General features: G+C 38.1%; 1 protein-coding gene across 7 annotated transcripts in view; it reads left to right on the top strand.

Annotated features, from left to right (window-relative positions):
• Positions 1-18,774, top strand: part of ZBBX (zinc finger B-box domain containing) — a 73,654-nt gene that overhangs the window by 29,696 nt on the left and 25,184 nt on the right. For 4 of the 7 annotated variants that reach the window (XR_010071672.1, XR_010071673.1, XR_010071671.1 and 1 more), the window contains exons 25-28: positions 5,980-6,108; positions 6,191-6,400; positions 7,899-7,974; positions 10,566-10,657. The gene's annotated coding sequence lies outside the window, so the exon portion shown is untranslated. The remainder of the gene's footprint in view (positions 1-5,979; positions 6,109-6,190; positions 6,401-7,898; positions 7,975-10,565; positions 10,658-18,774) is intronic. The other 3 variants (XR_010071669.1, XR_010071667.1, XR_010071668.1) reach the window with 3 other exon arrangements.

Here is an 18,774-nt window from a genome sequence, read left to right as displayed (position 1 = left end):
ATCGCTGCTCAGGTATCATCACACTGGCACTATCCAGATTCTGATGTGTGCGTGTAGGTAATTGCTTAATGTGAAACAGCAATGTTTCCATGACCATTAATGAGCAAACTTACAGTGTAAAATGAATGTGCCTTGTTCTCAAAATACAGACAAACTTAACAGCTGTTAACTTCAGCTGAATGCTTGTTTCTAAAGCATTTACCTGGGAGTCCCTCAAATATTTTAATTGGCGGCCATTTGGCTGCCTGCCTGATAATGTCTGATTTATTTTTTTTTTTAATATATAGAAGAGGCAGTCATCCAAGGACTCAAGTTACAGAAACCATGTGAGGTGCTGTCTACTTCTGCTAATGTAGTTGGCTTTACACACAAAAATGTGTTAAAACTGGAAAATGAGAATTGAGATTTTCCTGTTCATGTTTCATTTCAACCAGTTCTGGCAATGAATGAATTGCACTGAAAACACTGTTCATGACTCTACGTGTGCTGGTACTGTAAAGGTCTCTGGTACATACTCTAAGACTCTTCCTTTAACAGAACAGAGCTCTGTTTTACTGTTTGAGTCTAACCTTTAATAGACTTTCAAATGCTGTCATTTGCTGCATCTCATTTGTAAAAATTAAGGGTTGTTCTTTCCTCCATCATAATATGGCTTACGTGCATCTCATTAAATTATCAGAAACACATAAACCCAATTAGTTTTAATTTATCCAGACCCTTTAGATCAGGGAAAAATACATCTGTCTCTTTCATTTGAAAAATGAATTCTGCAAATTGCAAGCCATCAACACAAGGGCATTTCTAAATTATTTTGGTCGAGAGAAGTGTTCCATGACTTTCTATTTAATTAGGATTAATTAGGTTGTTGAATATGCTTATGCTTTTTGTGAGGGAGGAAAACATGATAATCTACTTTATATTAATATTATGGATCAGTTAACAAGCACAAGAAATGGAAGCCTCAAAAAACCAAAACTAATTTTCCATATATTGAGGGATGTAAAGACCCTCCAAAAAAACCAACTCTATCATTGATTTCAGTAAAACGGAGGGATTTCAAATGCTAATTTCCAAAGGAATTAGAACAGTGATGTTAAGGAACAAATATTCATCAGAATATCTTCTCCTGTGGCTTTATTTTACTTCAGTAAAAAAATGGCACTTCCACAGGCTATTTGAGAAGCAGAGGTCAGGTTTTGGAGTCTGTATCAACAGGTCATTTCAGGTTCACTTCTGAGTGGTAGCTAATAAGGAAGACAAAGTGTGCAGTGGCAAGTGTGAAACCTTGGTGGGTTAGAATTAGATTCTGTATACTAGTTTAACTAAAAAGGCTGGAGGGAAAAAAAAAACCAACAACTCAAAAAACCCCTCAGCAAATCCTTCAGGATTTGACCCAATGTGTACATAAAACATTTATCTGAACCTAATGCAATAAGAATTAATATGGTAAAGAAAACAAACATAATTTTTAGGGTTTGGATTTTTTCTTTTTTTTTTTTTGTTTTTCCTGGCAGTGTTTCAGTTATGGTACTTCTACTTTTTTTTCCTAAAAATTGTTTTGAAAGAAGAAATAGTAAAACTCCATTAATTTCGTTTCATTTCCTTTTTCTGGTGTCTTTTGTGTGTTACGTTGACTACAGATTTGTCTATACAAGGTTGAAAATTCCTGATTAAAGGAATTCCTTACTCCTTGTGAGAGGACTTCCATGATTTTCTGCTGTAGTAAGTTTTTCTGTGCCATAAAATAATGGCAGTGGATGCAGGAACTCCCAAATAGGCAGTTGCTTAAAGATGTAGAAGTGATCTTTGTGAATTGGGAATTATGCTTGGTTCTACTTAACATTCTGTTTCTAACAATAAATGGCTGTAAATTGAGCAGTCTATTCTGTAGGAGGAACTCGATGTGATAAAGAAATGACTGAGTCGGTGGAACGAAAAACTGTCTATACTCCAACAAACCACGGAATACATTCTAGCAGGGCTTTCAACTTGGCCCAGTTTTTCTTCTTAGAAAACTATTTTGAGGGGAGAAAGAAGAGGGCAAAGTATTTCTCCATTTGTGTTGCTGGGAGAGCTTCAGAAGATTAACGACTCTATTTTAAAGGAGGATGCCTGTGTAATTTGGAAACCTGTATGAATGAGAAACAGGAGCTGGAGAAAGTGTAGGACAACCTTTGCTAGAGGTTTTGAACAAAATCGGTCCAAGTATTAGTTGGGGGAGAGGTATTTGTAGTCCTTCAATGGTTCTTTGAGTCTAAACCTCTGTTCTGGGTACGGATGGGTTTCTCTGCAGAAACCGTGTTTCCTTGCTTTGCGCCTGTGCTCCCTGTAGCTCTGTGCTCACACTTCCCACAGCAAAGTGAAATTACAATCTCGTCTGGGCAGGTGTATCTCAGAAGTGTGAGAGACTCCTTCTGTTGTGAAGGAGGCCAAGACCACAGGCCTGGAAGGAAATAGTCCCTGAGCCTGTGTCTGCCTGTGGCCTGGAGGTGGCACAGATTCACTGGTCAGGCTCAGAGAGCTCATCTATGGTAATCTCTAACCTTTTTTTACATATAGCGGCCCCTGATGTTGTGCACACAAACTATTTCTACCAATGCTGTTTCTGCACCAGAGCCCTGACAAAGCATTTTTTTTTTTTTATTGTAAGTTTGAATCACAGAAGAAAAGTTAACTGGATGTGGCTCTGTTTGAAAAATGTGAACACTTTTCTTAGTGTACTATGAAAATGTGGTCCCGAAAAAGTAATGCTCAGTTGCATCCTTTCTGTCTGGCTGCTGTAGCTTGCCAAACACATATACTTTCTCCACTACTATATTTCATTTTCCTATTTACTATATTACATTAGAATTACTATTAAATTATCAATTAGAGCAACCATGTGTTGCTTAAAACACAACTACTGCTCTTGGCATTATTTGCGTTTAGCTGTTAAAGTGCTGTAAAAATAGCTTTTATGATAACAGTTAGAACACCAGCTACCCAACAGAAGGAAGAGCGAGCTTTTTTTAAAAATCCCAGAAACTTCTGAGGCAAAGAGGTACCATACTATCTGTCCTCCTTAATTCCAGTCATTCCAAACTTTCACAGATTATTTCACTCTCGGCTAAGCTGTTCTTACACTGTTTTTTGGTGGTTGGTTTTTTTTTTTTCCCTTCCTCCCCCCATGGTTGTTAGTATATCTGTGAGAACATTACAAAAACGTGGTAATCAAGGTTAAAGCCTCATTCTGCTACACAATGTTCTTTGTAGGTGAGATGGCCTGGGCTTCAGAAAAGTTGGACCTCAGAAGTAAGCCAGAAAGGAGTGAGGAAACAGAATTAGGACTTTTTTTAGAATAGAAAGAGCTGCAGTTATAGATACAGCCTTTCCTCTCCTGCCCTCCCCCGCATTTTTTCTTATCTTCTAATTTTTGCATTTTTAAAGGTAACTTTGAGAGTCGCGTTCATTTAAAAGATGACAAGCTGGTTTTGTTGTGTAATTTTTTTGGAGAAGGTCAAAACAGGAGGAGAGAGAAGGACTCATTATTACCATTGGTAAAAAAGAAGAGAATATCCTCTCTTTCAGCACAGATTATGCAAATGGATTAATTTTGAATGATGAAATCTTGAGAACATCCAGGGTCAGCCTATCTGTTCTTAATACAGTCTGTGGGAGTTTTGCCAGTGAAAAAGCACATAATGTTCTTAGTCATATTTTTGCTTTCACTGTTTAAATGACTTTGCAATCCATTTCATAAAATGTACTAGGTAATGCAGTATCTTTCCCATCACTGTGATGGATTCCACTGCCTGCCTGAGCTACTGCATACTGGACTTCATCTGCTTTCACCTGAATCAGTCAATCTAGTGTACACTGTTGCTTGGAAAGAGGGGCTTGGGGTGTCAAACCCGTGTGCTGCCTATTAAGAGAAGAGCTCCTGGAAATGGTTTCCAAAGTCTTTTAACTGCAGTGAACTTTCTCAAGTGTAGGAGACAGCGTTCAGGCTAATAAACTGCCTGAGAAATACAGAGCTAAGGAAATAATTTTCCAAAAAATGTTCTAGTACAGAGAACGTATTCTGTGCCCAGTATGATCTGATGACTGGCTTGATTTCTGTGTAAGCTAAACATTTAAACCTTTTTAGATTACCCAATTTTTACAAACCCCTGTCCATTTTTTTTTTTATTTAAAGCTATGATATGACTTCTAAAATAATTCCCCAGACATGCAAAATTTCATCACTAGCACGTATTGTCATAGTAGGTGCTAAGATTTGTAGTCAAAAAGTTCTCACACTCTGCCATCTAAATTTCATGTGTTTATTTGCAGCACTTGCAAGATTAATGTGGAAGAGAATAAAATGTAGGAAGCCGTAGTATTTAATAAAAGCTTGGTTATAAATTAAACTTTTGCCCTTGTGGTGTAGCCAAGAGTGGGAAAACTAGACCTGAACATGAACAATTCTAATGATGTTCATGTGGCTCTATTTCCCTTTTCAAACTACTTGCTGTTGAATGCTTTGAAATGTCATGCCTTGTATGGGTTTGAGATGAGAATGGGGAAAGAAAAATTCGATTTTGATGGAGTACAGCACTAAACTTCAATTTCAATGTAGATATTAAGCAAGATAATTAGATTTTTTTAGTTTCCAAGCTGGAAAGCTTCATAGCCAATATGGAAAGACAATGTTAAATGAAACAGATTAGAATTTGCTCTGTTTATAGGAAATGCAGTAAGGCTAGAGGCTGTATCCTCCTTTGTATGGAGTATTTTTTGCTGCTTTACATTTTCAACAGAGGTATTGAAGCAACCGCAGGCATCTTCTGCTGTTTGTGTAAGAACTGGTTAGATCATGGAATTCTTTAGTGGGCTGAAGGTTTAAGAACTAATTGACCGTGACATTACTAGCCGGGCCAAAGTTAAGATAAAGTAACTAGCAGTAATGTTAAATAACATTCATAGTTATGAATGCTATTGTTGCTGAGTCAGCTTTAATTTTACTGGGAACTTTTTAGGCCTTGTTGGCAAGAACCTATTTGCATGGAAAATTTTTGAGATTAACAATATAATTTGTATTTAAAGGGTACTGGAAATCATCCAGGTATTTTACAAACTGCTTAAATGAATAAGGAGATTACTGTTCTAGGAGTTTACAGTTTAAAATGCTGCTCACTTTATCAAAAACCAATACAGAAATGTGATGATTACCCTTGATTTTTCTCTATATTGCGTTGGGAACATGAAGTATCTTTTCATAATATAACAGACGTTTATAACTTACAACACTTCAAAAGACAGTGTTTTATAGCTATATGCAGTACCATTCTGCAGTACAAATTAAAACTTGCTTAACTTAGATAAGCATCACCAAGTAACATTTCTTATGCTGCATGAGATGACTCTGTTCTGAAAGTCAAAATAGCTTTCTAGAGAATATTTTGGATGTTAATTTTTCTACCTGAATATATTTGGCAGTGTAATTCTGGGAAAGGTTATGAGTTTGCTTATATAACTTATGTGTATAACACTTGAATATACCAATAGTCTTAAAGTAAACCACTTTCCTCCCACTTCCTTGCAGCATTTTATACTGAAACATTAAAAGTTGGGGTCTTCACCTTCTACATTAATGTCTCTTGTATTTATATTATTCCTACAATGTAAAGCTGCAGAAATGAGAACTGAGTATCAGTACCAGGACCATGATTTATGGCATAGTGGGTAGGGAGTATCACGTATGCTTAGAAAATCCCACTACCCAAACTATTCACAACGCTGGGGTTTGGTTTCATTTACAGGACTTTGATCTGTCTGCAGGGTGTTTAGCATCACTGCTTTGTATGGCATCTACATTTACCAAGGCAGCTGAAGAATGATGAGGATGAGGTTTCTTTCCTGACAATTTTTTTAAACAAAATAGAATGCTTACTGCTCAACAAAAGCTTTTTTTCATTAAGTCAAATATCAGAAAAAGAAATAACTGTAGAGTTTTATTAGTTGCAGATAACTTGCCCAGGCAGCTGTACTCTCAGCATGTTGTCAAAATAAAACTTGTCTCAGAAGCCAAAGCAGCCTAGTAAGCTCATCAATTTAAAACACATGGCAAAAGTTATGGCCCACTCCAAGGTAAGAACGGTGTTCAGTACTTTGCCAAGGCGTCAGAAAATCACTGTCAGAGTAATGCAGTATTTTTCCTGCTTGGTGTTAGGGCTCCGTTACTGTATTCTGCTGTGCATTCTGGAAAGCAAGAAAACAATTGAGTGAGTGCCGTAATGTTTAGTAACAATTCATCTAGTGAAGGAAGATGAGTAGGGCCAGATGTCCTGTCCAGGAAGAATCTACTGGAAGGAGGAAGAGCTCCACTGGAAAACCTCTGAAGCCCTGATGGCAACTCCTTTGCATTCTTCCTCCAAAAGAGGTATCTTAATGATCTTTGAAAAGCCAAAAAAGACGAGCAGATTTGTTGCTCTTCTCTTGGGAGCCCCCAGTTCCGTTACCACCATCGTTGCCCCTGCGAGTTTGATGTGTGACTGTGTCCTGAAAGTCTTAGTTTCCATAATGGTTAACAGGCCTTAAATTAACAATGCCTTTTAAAAATGTTTTATAAATCTCTTAAAATGTCTCTGTATGAATGTGAATAAGCAAAGGAAGGGAGCTAAGCCTTGTGAGGCTAGGCATGAGCTTTGTTTCATGTGATAATGGTTGACTTGTCAATTTGGAGTGACTTCCAAAAGCACGGTTAGAGTTTCACATAATTGGGCAACAGGAATTGAGTCAAAATGAGAAGTTAAATATGGATATAGGCACAAACTCAAGAAATCAAACGGAATAAACTGAAGCACTTTTAGAAATTTTTCTGAAGGCAACAGTATAACAGCAGTATGCGTATCACTGGCAGTATTTGTTTTATGTATGGTGAGGCTAAATTGGGCATGAACGAATCCTCTACTGACAGAGCTTTCAAGTTTTCCAGTTTTCTGCAGGCTCTTGCTACCGTGTTGTAGCTCACGTTGCAGAGCATGGGTTGTGTGGTTGGACGAGTGACTCGTCCAGGAGTTCAACAGGTGCTCGAAGAAAAGTGTGCCACAAAGTGGTAAATGTCCTGATGTGTGCTGTTGCTATTTCTTCTTCATTAAGAAAAGGAGCATAATGTCTCCTTCCTTTGGTGATATCTGTTCTATACTTGACTCCTCATTTTGATTCAAATTCCGTTGTCTTATAACGTGAAGATCTCTCTGTGCTTTTAAAAGAAGTCACTCATAATTTACAAATCAGTTAAACATTTTTTTTCATGAATGACAACCAAGGATTTGTGCCTGCAAGTATCACTGCATGAAATGGGCTATTTAAAGCAAAATCTATTTGCTTCAGAGAGAAGAAAAATGCTCTGAATTTGAATGATGTGTCAAAATGTCAACCAAATTGTCATCCAAATGTGGCAGCTGTTCCATTCTTAGGTTCATGTTATATAAAAGATAACTGAGGAAAGCTCTAGCGGTTTTTATTTGTTTTATTTAGTGAAAGTATTTTTTTTTATTAGAAATGACTTTTTCAGTAATCCTCTTTGACAGAAAACGGCCAAACTTTTATCTAGCTTTCTGAATAAACTGCCTGTTTCCAAAATCTTCTGTGCAAAGTATTGTGGGTGTTGAACACCGTTAGACATCTAGGCCAGTTTCCACCCACATTCTTCTGTGCTTTCTTTTCATGTTCTCCAACTGCCCTTGCCCCCTTTTGTTCCAGTAGTGCTAATTAAGATGCAATATATTGCAAAGTAAAGCAAATAAACCGTTTCTGTGTAAACATTTGCAATTCCTTCTCCTCTTCCTTTATCTCCTGTTATAGGAGGCACCTACTGCTTGTTCCTCAAACTTTGCTTCATGTCCTTAATCTCTTCTTTTCCTTCCCCTTTCTAGCTGGTAGTGAACAAATGGAGAGGAGAGGAGACAAGAAAATGATGTGTCTTATTGCACAACAGAGTTAGTTTTAATGGTAAGTTTTGTGTTTCGGGCACCTGCTACAGAAATTTCTGGTCTCCAGGACTGATCTATTCCAGGCCTCTTCCCCTGCCCGACCACCCCCTCCACCCCAACCCTTGCTGCACTCAAAGGAGGGTTCTCCTGATTTTTTTCTTGATTCCCTATTGTTAAACAATGCCTTGACCTCTGTTCCTCAGCAGGTTCCTTGGCTTCAGCCTTTGTTTTGTTCATCAGTGTTCCTCTTTGGTAGGCAGCCCTCAGCAGGGATGTTGTTAGTACCTTCTAAACACTTTGTATAGATCTTGGGTCAGGAAACTCAAGTAATTGATTGCTATTCTTTTGTGTGTATGATGGTCAAGAACTAAAAGCTCCCACAAGATGCACACAATGTGATTCTTCCGTACCGATTCTAACTTCAGAAGATATGTGCGTTTCGATCAAATGAGAATGATTTACTTATTTTGGCTTATTAGAAACTTATCGTCCAATAGACAAAGCCCTATTAAAATCATCTTGGGTTCCAGGTTATTTTGTTTTTAGAAGATGAGGCGAGCAGGGAAAGGAACGATAGAAAGACAGAGTAGACTTAATTGTATTGATGCATAGAGTATGTGTATACGACTGTGAAACTAAGGAACTGTTGTATATTTTTTGATAGGGAAACTAGATTTAAAATGGAAAGATTACATATTGCCAAAGCAGCAATGTGTTTATAGATGCTTAACCTTACGTTCCTATGTTTTCAGAGGGTGCATGTATAAAAGCAGTGTAAATGGCGTAATAAAGGCAAATGATTTGTAGCAAGATCGTGGAATATATAGCAGCTTTAGTATTATGACTTTGGTCAGATTCCCTTATGATACCTACCTCACTTAACTCAGCTGGAAAGATGGCAAACAAGCTATGTCTTGTAGAAAAACAGGCGCCACATCTGTAGTTCATTTTTCTAGGTAAATGATATTGCAAACTGTGAGTTTTCTGTAGGGTTTGTTGAACTGAATTGACCTTTGTAACACAGCTTTATTCTCTTAGCAATCCTCAGGTTTTGAAACAAATCAATAAATTGAGCAGTAAGACTTCACAAAGACCAGATGGTCTTCACCCAGTACTTCTAAGGGAATTAAAATGCGAAATTACCAGACTGCTGCTGTGGTATACCACTTAAATCTGCCTCAGTGCAGAAGGAATGGCAGGGAGTAACTATTACACCAGCCTTTTTAGTGTTTTGGCGTGTAGCTGAAATCAAAGACAAGTAAGTCTGACTTAGTACAGCATAAGGAAAAAGTAAAGTAGTCAGAGGAATGGATAAACATATGTTGGAGAGTTATCACTGTAACTTCTGTGAAGATAAACAGTACCTGGAAGAAGTTAACAAGTATGTTGATGTGAGTGACAATTTACATATTGCGCATAGATTTTTTCCAAAAAGCCTCCTAAAATTGCAAAAAGCTTTTAGGCAATTGAACAAGCATCGGATTAAAGAGCAGGCCTTTTATGCATTTGTAACTTTTTTTTTTTTTTTTAAAAACGAACCGAAGAATGGGAGTGTATGTTTTCATGTGGAGGACTGAACTATGTAACAACTGTGGTCTGGAAAAAGAGGTAAAGAGGTGACAATTTGCTGTTGATACAAAATGACTCAGAATATTCTGATTAAAACCGACTGTGGAAGCTTACAGAAATGATTGGATGACAGAGGAAATTTGAATTACTGTCTGTGGCTGGGAAGGAACCGCAGTCAAAGTCATGGATGAGTTTTAAATTTGCTAGTTGGGAAACAGTCATTGTCTGTAGTTCCTTGAAAATGTTACCTGAATGGCAGTCAGGCTGCCACATATGTAGTTCTTTATGTAGATGCTAGTTATTGTTCAGTATGCAGTGGCACTCTTGATGCGATGGTAGGAGGAGGATTCAGGTTCCCTGCCTACTCTAGGAAAAAAATTCTCCATTGGAGGCCCTAGAAGCAGCAGTCCTGTATCAGCAAGTCTAATCCTTATTTTGCAGGCAGTATTGAATTTTTTCTCTTTTGGTTGCTTTTTGCTGTTGATACCGTTACTTGGGAGGTTATTCCAGAACCTCACTGCTCTAAGAGTCAAGTTGCAGCCGCCTTATTATTATACTGCAATCTCTCTATATATTATTAATTAATACTGCAATCTCTCTTCCCGATTACCTTTGATTTTATTTATTAATTTATTTGGCCATCAGAAATGTATTTGTTTTTAAATGGAGTTTTTAGTTTAGTGTTAGCATTTTTAGTTTAAATGGATTTTCTCTCTCCTTTAGTGTTTTTCTTTCCATTCATTCTGTCTGATGAAAGGCAGCAATTAAAAACCCAAAGACAGCAGTTTGCTAAACTGATTAAAGATAACACTCTCTTTCAAGAGAACCCCCTTGGTCCTCATAATAGCATATGACTAATTCACCTTTTTATGAATACAACTATGTTTGGTATCAAAGGTATGCTAGATACATTGTTTAGTAATGTAGTTAAATGGCCTAGAAGAGTTTAACGCAGCTGTCCACATGACGAAGCAAATGACTTCTGAGATTCTGTGACAACTGACTGTATAATGCTCATAAAATTCCTTATTTGTCGCATAGATGCAAAATCTGGCATTTGGCAGAGCCAGAAGAAAACATTTGGATGCTTTTGATCAAAGGTGCTTATGGAAAATTATACTGCAAAGCATCAAGTAAATGATAAGAATATATAATGACACAGTTTGGAAAGAATGAAGTTCTCATCAACAGAAGTTGTTAAATTTTGGGGTAAATTTGCTGGATAGTTTCTTAATTTCTTATTCCTCCAATAAAGCTTGATGCTTACATATAACATTTAAATAAGAAGCTTTAAATAATGGAGTTTTAAGACAGGCACTAAAGCCCAAGTTTATCTAAAATCAAGAAAAGTAGCTACAGGAGAATGGTCTTCTGTAGCATGTGACAAAGTAGTTTGTAAGATGCTAAGTGGGAGCTAAAAAATTTTCTCACTATCCAGTGTTCATCTTGATGCAAGGATAATTTCTTTTACCACTCGTTCACCAACTGGAAACACTCTGTGTCCAAGCTAGAGGAGTGTTTTATCTTACTTTGCTTTCTGAGGGCTGTATTATGTTGCAAATCTAAGGCTATTCAATAAATAATAAAGAATCTGTGTATTTTTCAGGCATGTAATTTCTGTAATTTCCTAAGCAAACATAACAATGGAGAGAACCTTCTCCCATTGAATAGAGAACAGTTAATCTTGCATTTGACAATTCTGTAATCTGATTTATATCCAGTTTACTGCTGGCCACCTGCAAACAATTTTTTTTTATTTTTTTTTTCGATCTTGAGAGCACTCATTTGTCTGTGAAGGATGGTTCCCTTGGACTGGCTCAGGATCTTGGGCCTGCCACAACAGCTGGGTGCTTAATTCAGACATTTGGAGTTACTGACTCTTGATTTTTTTGGTAGGGTTTTCAGGAGGCTTGTAGAATGGTTTAGAAGGAAAATTGCCTTTCGTGCTGTGGTGCTTGCTACCGTCATCTCCTGTGAAGGCAGTTATATCCCATTGCATGCAAAAGGAAAAGTAAAGTAACCTAAGTGGCTTGACTAGTCTTCTAGACACTAAAATAGAATCATAGAATGGATTGGGTTGGAAGGGACCATAAAGATCATCTAGTTCCCACCCCCCTGCCCTGGGCAGGGACACCTCCTACTAGACCAGGCTCTCAAAGCCTCGTCCAGCCTGGTCTTGAACACTTAATATTGTTTTCTTGTTTAGTAATTTAGACAAAATTTTTTCACTGGTTCCAGTTTTTAGGTGAAAGAATCTCTCCTGTAATGTGGTACAGATCAAATATTTACATTCTCTTTTTCCTTTGTTCACTGACTATCCAAGTCCCTGGAGTAGTAATGCCATCGCTATGCCTGTGATGCACAGCTCTGTTTTGCTTTTTCATCAGATTCAAACTATTCAGCTGCTTTTTCTTGCTCAGTGCTTGGCTAAGGTTGACTGTAACTGTGTAAAAGCAGTGGATCAAGGGAGATTATCCGAGATACTACAGACATTTCTCCTTCCTGTCTTGGTAGGGTGGCTTATTATTCATTTGAATAGCTTGCTTTATCAGGACCTTGTTGGACTCGGAACTCTTCTGAACTTACCTGTTATACTGGTGGCCAAAAATATTCTTCATTTGTGTGTACGTTTTTGGACTTCTCCTTTCAGGACCAAACACATCTTTCTGTAGATGAGTTTTAAGGCTTCTGGTTTGGCCTGTTGAGGTGTGTGGTGTGTCTCTGACTTTTGCCTTCTAAAAGCAGAGAAGATTTATGTCCAGTATGTAACATGAAATTCTGTGCAATATGTTCTATATGTTTAACACGATCATATGTCACAAATTGTCTTTGTCACTGTGTGACTATGTACCTGCTTCCATTTATAATGTAAACAGTGGATTTCAGAGGGCATTTAGAGTGAAATTTTTCAGAAGTGTTTGAAACAGATATTGCTCAGGGTAGTAGTTGTCTTTATCTAACGCTTCTTGAGTGTCTCAGTTCACATATTTAGATACAGTAGCTGGAGTAATAGTGAGGTGTCTGAGCAAGCAGAACTGTTGATAAAATTAAACTTTGAAGGTATTATTATAGCAGAAATCTAAATTCTACGCTCTTATTCCATGCACTGTTGTCCTGTCTGTGATGTGGTTGATGTTGTGTTTATATATGGGTAGCATATAAAGCAGAGGTTAAAAGCTATGCTCAGACTTCCCTGGAATGAAATTACTGTTCGGGAGTCCTTAGTTAAACATAGAGGGGGGACTTATATGTGCATTTTCTTTAGATCAGTGATGTGTATTTTAGAGTGTGTTTTGAATATTGGGATGGGACTTGAGACTGATTTGTGAAAAGAATATTAAGTAAAGGAAGGAACGTGAACTGTATTAAATAAGCCCGTTCCTATTTTGAACGATAAAAAGAACAGGAACTGGCTGAAATACTGCTCTGACACAAAAATTCACCACAGTCAGAAAGGGAAACCTGAAAGCCCTGTTACCAAACAAATCCACCAAGATGTTTTGCTTTGAGGGAAGATGAAATGATGCTGAAGACCAGAGGTGCCAATATTTTGGTTGCCATAAGTATGATCAGCCCTCTTCAGGCAGCCACTGTCCAAGGCTTACAAAATGAAGAGCAAAAGGAGGCAAATGAAAACAGGTGTAAAGCTCATTTTACAACAAAGACAGAGTCCTGAGAACGATGCTGTGGAAGTTCTCATTTCCTGTTGGATAACATGCTAAATTGCCATAAACAGACGCAGGTGTGATCAATTCAAAAGGTGCTACAAAAGAGCTGGGTGAGACATTCGGGATGAGACTTTCCCCTATTTATTTTATTGTTGCCACAGGATACTGCTTTAAAATACTACACAGTCTCTTTCCTGGCTACAGAGAAGGATTAGGAGAGGAGGAAACCTAATAACTGGCTCTTCACCAGCATGAGATGCATGGAACAAAATTAAAGCAGTCAGAAAAGATATTGGAAGCTAAAGCAGCAATACTTGTATGAGAGTTGAGCCACAAAGTAGGAGCCTCAAGGCAGCCCTTCTGTTTGATCCAAAATCAGTCACAGCTCTTCAGTTACTGAAGTAAATGAAAAATCCACTGACAGAGACAATACTGGCTGATGCGTGATGGACACCTGAGTGCTATCAGTGCTTTATCCACATCCATGCCTTGTAAGCGTCCACTCGGACACTTGACTGCTCTAGCTACAGCGATACAGATCTTTACGAATACCGTGATACAACTGCACTGAGGCATACGGGCAGACTGATGACGTAGGGCTTTCAAATATGGGAGGAATACTGGGCAGCACTGGCAGATAGCTGGAGAAGGAGGAGCCATCTCATTCCTCGTGCTAGGGCAAATGTCTGCCAAGTCACACCATGGCTCCAAAGGCAGCTTTTGGGGAATGCAGAGATAGTGAGATAATCAGGACAAGTTGTCTAGATGAGAGCTATCACTTTGGGTGAACTGGGGTTTTGGATTCCACAAAACCCACTTTTGCCTGATTTGCTATTTTTTATTTATTTTATTTTTTCTTTCTATGTCTGAGAGAATTGTTAAAATGAATTATATCATACAACAAACTTCGGAGGCCTAGGGCAACACTCGGGTTTTTAATATTTTGGCTGCAGTGTGTCTGTAATATGTAAAAGGACTCTTTCTAAACTGTGAATGTTTTATACACTTGCTGATAACAGAAATACCTCTGCTTCTGCTGTGCTGCCTCCACTGATACTGATGTTATTTGGTTTTCATTCACCCTAGCTCCAGTCAGTTATTATTGCTTAAGGGCTTGAAAGAGATGATTACTTAAGTCAGGGAGCAATTTAACGTAGGTGGAATGTGAGGAGCTTTCTAAGGAAGGAGATAATGGAGCTGGTTTTAACTCTTGCTGTACACAGCAAAAAATCTTGCCCGTCCTTCGCGGGAGGTGTCTGTCTCTGTGCATCTTGCTGATTTATTCCAACTTTTCCATTTCAGCTTGGGTAGGGAGTGAGGTGAAAGTAATCCTTATCTCTTATAGGGGTAACCACATCATTTCTTCCGTACTGTTTCTTTTCATTTATCATCTGCTTTATAAAGAACCATCTGTGAGTTTGAATAAACATTTAAGTGCAGGGAGTAGTAAAACAATGTTTTATGGGTGGTAACTCTTTTGTGACTGCTTGTATTTATATTCCGAGACTCACAGGGAACTCTGTACAGAGCCCTTCTGCTTCCAGCCTGGAGTGATCGCAGTCCTAAGACCTGTATCAAGCGCTGCTTAAAGTCCGTGTGGTCTGCTCGGATTAATGAGAGCGGCTGCTTTGGGCAAATAAATGTCATCTGTACAATTTAGCAAATACGTATGTCTAGGATAAGCAGCACAACTTGAGGTCAAGTTAATTGAGAAAACTCAAAAAAAAAAAGCATTTTATCCTAAAGGAGTAGGAATAGGTTAAGTGAATAGGAGTGAATAGAGGCAACTGCAAGAGCTTTTTGTTGTGTTGTACTTAGGTCCATGTCCAGGCATTTAGTCTTTGCTTCTGATTATATCCAGGTGTTGGATATGGGGGAGAAGAAACCTCCCTCAGTCTTTCCCACTCTGCTTGTGGAACTGTTATCAACTGACAAGCAAAATGTCCTTCTTGCACCCAGGATGCCTCTATTAACTGAGGCGGCTGGAAAAATCAATGCAACGGTAGATTCCTTGATCGGTCATACCTCCAGGGTGGGGTCATTCACGGCGATCCGTTGTCATGAGAATCTCTGAGCCCGGGCAAGAGGTTGGATATCACAAACACCTTTTCTGTTTCTGTGTGGTAGAATCTGTCTGTCTCATGGATATGCCAAAATGGTTATTGGTTCTACACATTGTATCTCTTTCATAAAATCTCACCCACTTAGGGGGAAGCGTGTGTTGTAGTTCTTAAAAAGCAGGAATATTGCGGATGTTGCATTTTTATCATGGAAAGCTTGGTACTACCCTCAGTACCAAATTTCCTCTCCATGAAAAATATACTAATTGCAATTTTATATTGGGAAAAGTAATAAAGGCTTTTTAAAATTGATTCAAGATTTTCTATCAAATCCTTTGAAGAAAGAGGCTTCTTCGTAGCAGCATGACATCAAAGGCTTCTATTTAACTCTTCATTAACTGCAATACCTAAAAGTGTTAAGGCCCATTGGGAAGAGAACAGGAAGACGAGGAGGATGTACTGCCAGAGCAGCCTGGACGGGGAAAAAAAAAAATCTCCTCTCCAAATATATCAGGATTTTTGTTGAAAAGGAAAATGAAAGTAGTGTTTAAAATGTCAGGCTTTGAGTGTTCAAAAATAAGATAATAAATGAATCAGAGTACTGAAAATGGCTTCTGACATTGGAGACAACGTCAACCTCAAAAGATACGGCATGACGTCCTAGAGCATTTCATTTTGAGTTATTAAAGGAAAAGAGGCCTAGAAAAAAGGCATATTTCTTCCTTCTGCAAAAGCAGAAGCAGTCTTGAGTACATTTGTAAGAGAAAACACACTGTGCAACAGCAGTGCAACAATATAAAACCAACAGGAGATTCTGAAGATGCTCCTTTTTGTAAATTCAGCAGTGCTAAAGGGGAAAAAAGTGCTGATACTTTGAAAACAGTCAAAATTACTGCCTCTGAACAAGTGTTAGCAAAATATATTCAGCAATTATAATAACCAGCTTTGCTTGGGAACTTGCTATTAGCGTGGTTTTCTGACATGACTACCATGAAAACATTTATAAATTGGGTCCTGAGAGATTGGCGTATGGTATTCAAAAGCTGCTGTGTTGGATTTTAAACAGTACGTATTGTATACATACATAAGTGTAGTTAGGTAACATTTCAAAATTATTTCTAATTCAAATTCTTCCTAGATCCCCCTTTTTAAATATGGTTTGTTTTTTTTTTCTGTAGGTGTCACTATAGCATAGCGGATAGAAAACGCTTCCCTTAATGAAAATGTAGAATACACACAGATCAGAAGCAAGCTGTAATCTGGGTTTACTGTGCTGTGGTTGTCATATCAACAACGAGGTTTCCCAGCAACTAAGAGAATAAATTATTTTATAGATTTATTTGCTTATCCTTTCTAATAATGATACTGGTGCAAGAGATTTTTTTTTCTCCCCTTTGTAATTATGTGGCAATTAAGAAAGGCTTCCAAAATCCTTTACATTTTGTCATTGTGTTAATACTGACAGTTGAAATGAATCTTGTTCATAAAATTGAAGCTGATAGAATTAATGGAGATTTTCCACTTGCACCAAAATGTAGCCATTTTATGTTGCAAAACTTTCTGTATTTCTACTTAACTGATTGCTGAGCGAAGTTATTAGTCTATATGGATTTGATGGTGGTGCTTTTCATGGCTATTCAAGACATAAACTTTGCTTGGCTCCCCTTTGTGTGTATTACTTGGTCTCTCTGCTTAGAGTATGAGCTTAGATAATTTCTTAAAGAAGTGTTGGACAGGGCTTACTGTTTTAAAGTGTGGCTGAAGGAGGTGCCTTGAGCCTGCCTCTTACAGCCAGTATTAATACATACTTCAATCTAAGTACAAATTCACATCTCCAAAGGGACAAATTGCTGGTAGTCAGGGGTAAAGGCGTGGCTGTGGAGAGAGTATTGGAAGCTGTAGTATTAGTCCTACCTTTCAAAAAGAATTCTACTTGTGATTTCTTCCTTAACCCAATGCTTGCGCGGCATCGAATATGTAAAACAGTAGTGACAGCAGACCTAGGGTCACCATTCCACCTTCTGGCAGGGTGTCCTAATCACAAAGCTTGCAGCATCATTGTGAATTTTACAGTTTTTCCTTGTGGCATGTTAATTTGGCATGATTTTGCAGAAGGATTTGCCTTCCTCTGCATTCTCCTACATGGCCTACTCTACAGGGTGCTCACTTGGGTATCGTCATCAGCCGTGAACATCGTGGTCTTGAATCCTCTCTGGAAGAAGATGGTATTGACCTGTTTTTCACTTCCCTGGAGGGCTATTCTAATTATTTAGCTATTATCTAATAATGTAGAAGTGATACTCTGGCAATCATTTAAAGCCAGTACAGTTCCTCTTGTCTATTAGCTGTGCTTGGAACACACTTAATAGATTGGGGTCTCAAGGGTGTTAAGAGGCCCTCTGCTTAATTAGAGACTTGGGATTTATGTGTCTGGCTCCTAAGAGTTGAATCCTTTAGATGCAACTTTAAAAGCTTTCAGGCAAAAGGGGAGATTTTACGAGTTTCTCACCTAGGCAACGAGTAAGAATGTGGGTTTTTTGGATGGTAGTTTTGATTTAAGCTCTAAGAATCTGTACAAAGCCTTTGGGAGCTTGCCTTTGCGCGCATACCTAATGGATCAAATTGCTAGAGATGCTGGGTTATCACACTGCCATGTGGTCTTAAATAAGAGCTGGAAACCAAGTTCTGGCCTTTAGCCTCTCAAGCGGTAGGTGTGTTAAAGAAAGATTTCTTGCACAGAAGCTGTCTTGGATTTCCACTCTGCTCAAATTACTGTGTAATTTATACCACACCTCCTAATAAACTCTCCCCCTGCTTCCTTAGAGAATACAGCACTTGAAGTTAATTAAATAGAGAAGCTATGTGAAGTTCAGAAGAAACTAGAGCAGCTCTGATTGTCTGACTGTAGGAGATCATCTCAAGTAGGCATTTGGGCACTTATTAGCAAATATTAAGAACCAGGGATTGTATGTGCTGTACACAATCTAAGGAGAGATCTTTGTCCACTTCTGGAGAGAAAAGAAAAAAGCGTTCAGTGAGCGGAGAGGAAAATAACCCACAACTGTTTGGTGAACAATCAAAAGAAATTTAATCTGTTTAATAGATTTACTAGCTCAGTTTGGGTATAAAAGTGAAGCTTTTCTTTCCATAGGACAGAGTCTTCCAAATGCATTGGCATAGAGTCTACTGGTTTACATTAATTTGAAACAGAATGTCTTCAGAAGATGCTGTGACGTAGTCATTCTTGGGAACAGAAGTCTCTACTTTCAGAAGAGCTGTCTCCCAGCCTTTCTCTAGCTTTAATGATCTACTGTTATTGAAGGAAATGGAATTAGTGTAATGCTTCTATAATCATTTGGCTAAGACGTGCAGATACACTGATAAAGGCAGGCTCATAAAACTATGGACAACTTTTCTGCAGTTTTGTGTGTTCCTGTGTGGTAAGCTGAGAGCATGACATATGTTTTAACTACTTCAGGCTGTTCCAGATAGTAATACTTTGATAAATCTGAACTCTTTATT

This window comes from Chroicocephalus ridibundus, chromosome 6 (assembly GCF_963924245.1).
Source record: "Chroicocephalus ridibundus chromosome 6, bChrRid1.1, whole genome shotgun sequence".
Lineage (NCBI taxonomy): Eukaryota > Metazoa > Chordata > Aves > Charadriiformes > Laridae > Chroicocephalus > Chroicocephalus ridibundus.
The sequence above is the reverse complement of the archived record's forward strand: the minus strand, read 5'-3'. Positions and strand labels throughout refer to the sequence as shown.